Genomic DNA, 6,000 nt, shown 5'->3' with positions numbered 1-6,000 from the left:
CGTCGTCATCCGATCTCCCATAGGGGAGAGCGGCGCTGTGACAGGTCCGTCCCTGCGCAGTGTGCAGAGACGGAGCTGTCATCTCCCTGCTCAGCGGGGATCGGCGGAGTGATCCCCGCTGAGCAAACGGATATCCACGGGGCGGATCAGAACTGATCCGCCCCGTGTGAAAGGACCCTAAATGAAAAAACACCCACAACTTTTTTTCATTTTTTCGAGAATATTTATTGCACAAATTTGTCAATGGGAGGAATCATGCCCTATTGTTGGTGTCAAAGGAAGGAATGGTGACTCATTGTTGGCGTCAGTGAGAGGAATAGTGTCCCAAGAGCCGGATAAAGATTTTTTTCCCACAAAATTGTCATTGTAATTGGTCATTCCTCTCACATGGCATGTGTATACTACAAATGACACCCCAAAATAAATTCTGCTACACCTCCTGAAAATTACAATACCACGTGTGGGACTTTTTCACAGCCTGGCCACATAGAGAGGCCCAACATGCAGGGAGCACTGTCACATGTTCTAGGAGCATATATTACACATCTAAATTGTTGACTAACTATTACACTTTTGAAAGCCCTGGAGCACCAGGACAATGACACGTGACAACGATGTGGCACTGATACGTGGCACTGATGACACATGACACTGATGACAGATGCCACTAATACGGGGCACTGATGACAGATGGCACTTATACTTGGCACTGATGACACGTGGCACTAATACGTGGCACTGATGACACGTGACACTGATGACAGATGCACTGATACGTGGCATTGATGACACGTGACACTGATAACAGATGGCACGTGACACTGACAGGTGGCATTGATGACAAATGGCACTGATACGTGGCACTGACACGTGACGCTGATATGGCACTGATGACAGATGGCACTAATATGGGGCACTGATGACACGTGACACTGATATGGCACTGATGACAGATGTCACTAATATGTGGCACTGATGACAGATGGCACTAATATGTAGTATCGATAACACGTGACACTGATGACAGATGGCACTGATACGTGGCATTGATGACACGTGGCACTGATAACAGATGGCACGTGACACTGATACGTGGCACTGATAACAGATGGCACGTGACACTGATATGTGGCACTGATGACAGGTGGCACTAATATGTGGCACTGATGACACGTGACACTGATGACAGATGGCACTAATACAGGGCACTAATGACACGTGACACTGATATGGCACTGATGACAGATGGCACCAATACGGGGCACTGATGACAGATGGCACTTATATGTGTACGTTATACGTTATACGTATACCTTGCAATAAAACATATTTTTAGCAATGCATTGTGCGTGATTTATATTTTCATTCGAGCCAGCCTAGTGCAATTTGACTTTAAGACTAGACTGGCAATGGCTGCTCAGTATTTACAGCAGGGAGAATTTTATGAGAAAAGTGTCTTTGGAGGGACTGTCCCTCCAAAGACACTTTTCTCATAAAATTCTCCCTACTGTGAATACTGAGCAGCCATTGCCAGTATTGGTTTTTAGGGACAAACAGTTTGAGCATATGGAAATGGCTGATTAAATAATTAAAAATTAGCCTGTACTTTACAGCCATTTTACAGTGTAAAGAACATTTCTGGATCATGTGTTTAGTATAGCAGTCCCTCAACTTACTCACTGTGTGCACTGTGCAGGAGATGCCAAATGCTGCCGATGCTGAGTCAGTGAGCCTGAGTAGCTGAATGAGTGAATCGCCGCCTTACTGCTCCTACACGCGGAGAGACAGGAAGGAATCACTCCGCGGCGCTGGGGGGGGGGGGGGGGCGGCGCTACAGAGGACGCACGCACTGTGACTGGCTGGCCGTGACCGCACACACTGTGCCTGGATGGGCGATCAGCGGCCATGTCCGTAGCGCTGCCACCCCTATAATCGCGGAGGGGGGTGCCAGCCTGACACCCCCCAAGTGTGCGGTACCCGGGGCGGCCTGCACCCCCCGCCCCCTACGTAGTACGCCTCTGAGCCCTGTTATAAAGGTTTCTGTTTTCAGGGGTATTCAGACCCTTTTACATTAATGTATCACCATGACAGCCTCCTACAGATTTATTTCAATTCATCCTATTCTGTAATGTCAATTTTCAATGGCCTTCCATTTCAAAAAATCTTTTGAAGAGGGGAATGGCATTGGATACTTATTTGAAATGTTTTACTGTTTCAGAAAGAACATATTGTTATGTTAAAGATGCTCATTAAAGTAATCCCTTACATTCAGAAAAACCCAGTTTGTATAGAAGGATATCCAGAAGCACACGGGTTGCTTATTTGTATAGTTTTCTTTATGAAATAAATGTATACAAGTTTAGTAAATAGTGTCAGCAAGAAATCTTTTATACTTTTATTAGTTATGATTGCTCTTGCAGCGGGTCTTAAAAATTGCTTTACTTGGTTCCGTTGTTTTAGTCCTGACCACCCGCATTACATAATGCTTATAATATGTACCAGGTGCATCTTCTCCACAATAAAGTGGATATGCATGCTACATTGCTACAGCTGAGCTGAATCAACGAATGGTAAATGTACCTCAGTTGTTGTAATAGGAATTAGCCTAGTACAAAGCACTATTCGCATTATTCATTGTTATCGCATCTCCTGAACACTGCACTGCATAATTAAGTGCTGTACCTTTCTATTGACTATGGGCCAGGAATATCATATGACTTGTTGTATCACAAATTCCTGTATTGTTTGTGATGCCCAAATGACTCCAACAGATAACATCCACCTGCCCTTGTCATGTAACCCCTTCAATACAGGGCACTTTCACCCCCTTCTGTCCAGGTCAATTTCCAGCTTTCAGCGCTGTCACACTTTAAATGACAATTACGCAGTCATGCAACACTGAACTCTTATGACATTTTTATCATTTTTTTTATACAGATAGAGCTTTCTTTTTGTGGTATTTAATCACCACAGTTTTTTTTATATTTAGTTAAACATAGGGCAAAAGACTGAAAATTAAAAAAAATAAAGTTTTTGTTAATTTCTGTTATAAAATTTTGCAAATAAGAAATGTTTCTCCTTCACTGATATGCGCTGATGAGGCTTTACTGATATGCACCACTGATAGGCACTGATGATGATCAGTTCCCTAATTATCTGGCTAAATGTCCCCTGCCACACTTGCCGCTTATCGGCCCGCCTCTCTTCACGCTGGGGCAGCTTGTGAGGAAGGAATACTGATAACCAGCATGCTTGTTTACATGTGATCAGCTGTGATTGGACACAGATAATCACATGGTAAAGGGCTGTTGTAATTGGCCCTTTACCACTATCTGTGATTAGGTGTGTCTGAAGGACACAGCGATCACAGAGCACGTCTGATGTAAGCACCAGGGGGCACACGAGGGGTGTGGTTCTGGGAGGACATCCATGGACACCCTCCCAGAATGAGAGAGCCACGCTGGAGCTGGCTATAGCGGTAATGAGGCGGTTAAAACATTGATTGGGCATACTTCAAAATCTAAGATAACCTAGGTTCACACTGTAATGCTGCATTAGCGCAAAATGCTTTAAAGTGTAACTAAAGGCACTTTTTTTTCATTTTAGATACAGTAAAGGGAGGGTTATAAACCTCATTCGTTTTTTTTTTTGCCATCTGTGTCCCTTTGGGGAGATTTTGCTTCACTTCCTGTCCCATAGCCAGGTCAGGAAGTGAGAAGAAATCCTTCCAAAGTGAGGAAATCCCGGTGTGTCCCCAGAACTAGTGTCCCTGTTGGAAGATTTCCCCTCTATTAGTGTTCTGATGTCAACAAATATTTGGGAGGATAATGGTAAACAGGAAAAATGAGAGAGTGAATCTCCCTAATGGGGACACAGACAGCGATAAAAACTGACAAGTGTTCTAATCCCTCTCCACTCTATCCAAAACTAAATGTGTGTTATGCAATGTGTTAATATGTTGCATTAAAGCAGCTCTTTCCTTTTAACCACTTCCCACCCGGCCAATGCACATATACGGCCTGGGTGGGAGCTCTCTACTTCTGATAGGACGTTCAGGAACGTCCATCAGAAGGAGCGGGATCGCGCGCGCCCGTGCCCGCGCAGCGGCGCGATCCCGATGCGCCCGTGTCACCCGGACACGGCGCATCTCAGATCGGCAGGAGGGCTCTCTGATTGGCCCTCCTGATCACATGACGGCCGTGTCCAATCACGGCAGTCATGTGATGTAAACAAACAGCCGGTTGCTAGGCAATCGGCTCCTCCTCTCCTCACACAGAAGTCATCGCTGAGGAGAGGAGAGCAGATCGCTGCCGAATCGGCTGATGATCAGTGAGTATGAGCTGTTTTTACAGCTTTTTACTCACTGACCACCAGTCTAGTGTAATACACAACACACACCACACAGTATAAACACAGTGCCCACATATGTCCCCACAACATACATGTCCCCAAAACATACATGTCCCCAAATAATAATAAAACATGTCCCCCACATATGTCCCACTAAAATCACATGTTCCAATGATTATCTGCACACGTATATACGTGATCACCTGCACACATATGTACATGATCATTTGCGTACATATGTTCGTGATCACACAAACCAATTATTATACACTTAACGGAATTTTTTTTACCAAAAACATGTAGCAGAATACATTTTGGCTTAAATTTATGACAAAATTTGATTTTATTGGATTTCTTTTCAAATAGAAAAAAGAAAATATTGTTTTTTTTCCAAATTTCCGCTTTTTTGCGCTTATATCGCAAAAAATTAAAAACTGAGTCGTGAATAAATACCACCAAAATAAAGCTCTATTTGTGCGAACAAAATGATAAAAATTTCATTTGGGTACAGTGTAGCACGACCGCGCAATTGTCACTGAAAGCGCAAGAGCGATGAAAGCTGAAAATTGGGCTGGGAAGGAAGGGGGCGAAAGTGCCCTGTATTAAAGTAGTTAATGGGCTGCCTACTGAACCAAATCACACCAGAAATCTGCATGCACTAACGTTGCGAAGCTACATTTAGGTGGCATATAGAATGAGTGGCACAGCATTGCACTAATGCCAATAACATAACAATATAAAGATGGACAGTTGCCATGAGGTAATTATATGGTAATAAAAAGGGTAAGATATGGTTTTCTCTGTAGGATGCTGTGCTAATAAAGATGTGAATAAGTGATTACATAAATTATACAACATACAAACTCAGAATTAAGAATAAGAATACAAATTCATAGATGGAGAAACATATACATTTCATAAAAGTGAAACACCCATAATCCATATATAAATAAATGTAAAGTTCATGCATAAAGCTGAAAAAAGTCCCACACTAAATTCAGTGAATCCAAAATGATTCCAGGATACAGAAGCACAGAGTCTCTGTGAGTCCAAATTGGATATCTGAAGAGAGAAAATACCATATATCCTTTCACCCAACATACATACACAATATTGCCAAAAGTATTGGGACACCTGCCTTTAAACACACATGAACTTTAATAACATCCCAGTCTTAGTCCATAGGGTTCAATATTGAGTTGGCCCACACTTGGCAGCTATACCAGCTTAACTCTTCTTGGAAGGCTGTCCACTAGGTTTAGGAGTGTGTCTATAGGAATGTTTGACCATTCTTCTAGAAAACATTTGTGAGGTCAGGCACTGATGTGGATGAGAAGGCATGTCTCGCAGTCTCCGCTCTAGTTCATCCCAAAGGTGTTCTTTCGGATTGAGGTTGGGACTCTGTGCAGGACAGTCAAGTTCCTCCACCTCAAACTCACTCAATCATGTTTTTATGGACCTGCATCATGTTCAGTAAAGTTATATTAGCTGTTCTGAGCCTGGTCTGAAGTTATTCAAGCTCTGTCAGATTGGATGGAGAGCATCTGAACAGCAATTTTCAAGTCTTGCCACAGATTCTCAATTGGAATTAGGTCTGGATTTTGACTGGGCCATTCTAACACATGAATATGCTTTGATCTAAACCATTCC

This window comes from Lithobates pipiens, unplaced genomic scaffold, assembly GCF_037356315.1.
Source record: "Lithobates pipiens isolate NorthernLeopardFrog02 unplaced genomic scaffold, aLitPip1_a1.2 Scaffold_30, whole genome shotgun sequence".
In the NCBI taxonomy this organism is placed as follows: Eukaryota; Metazoa; Chordata; class Amphibia; order Anura; family Ranidae; genus Lithobates; species Lithobates pipiens.
This window is presented reverse-complemented; position numbering follows the sequence as displayed.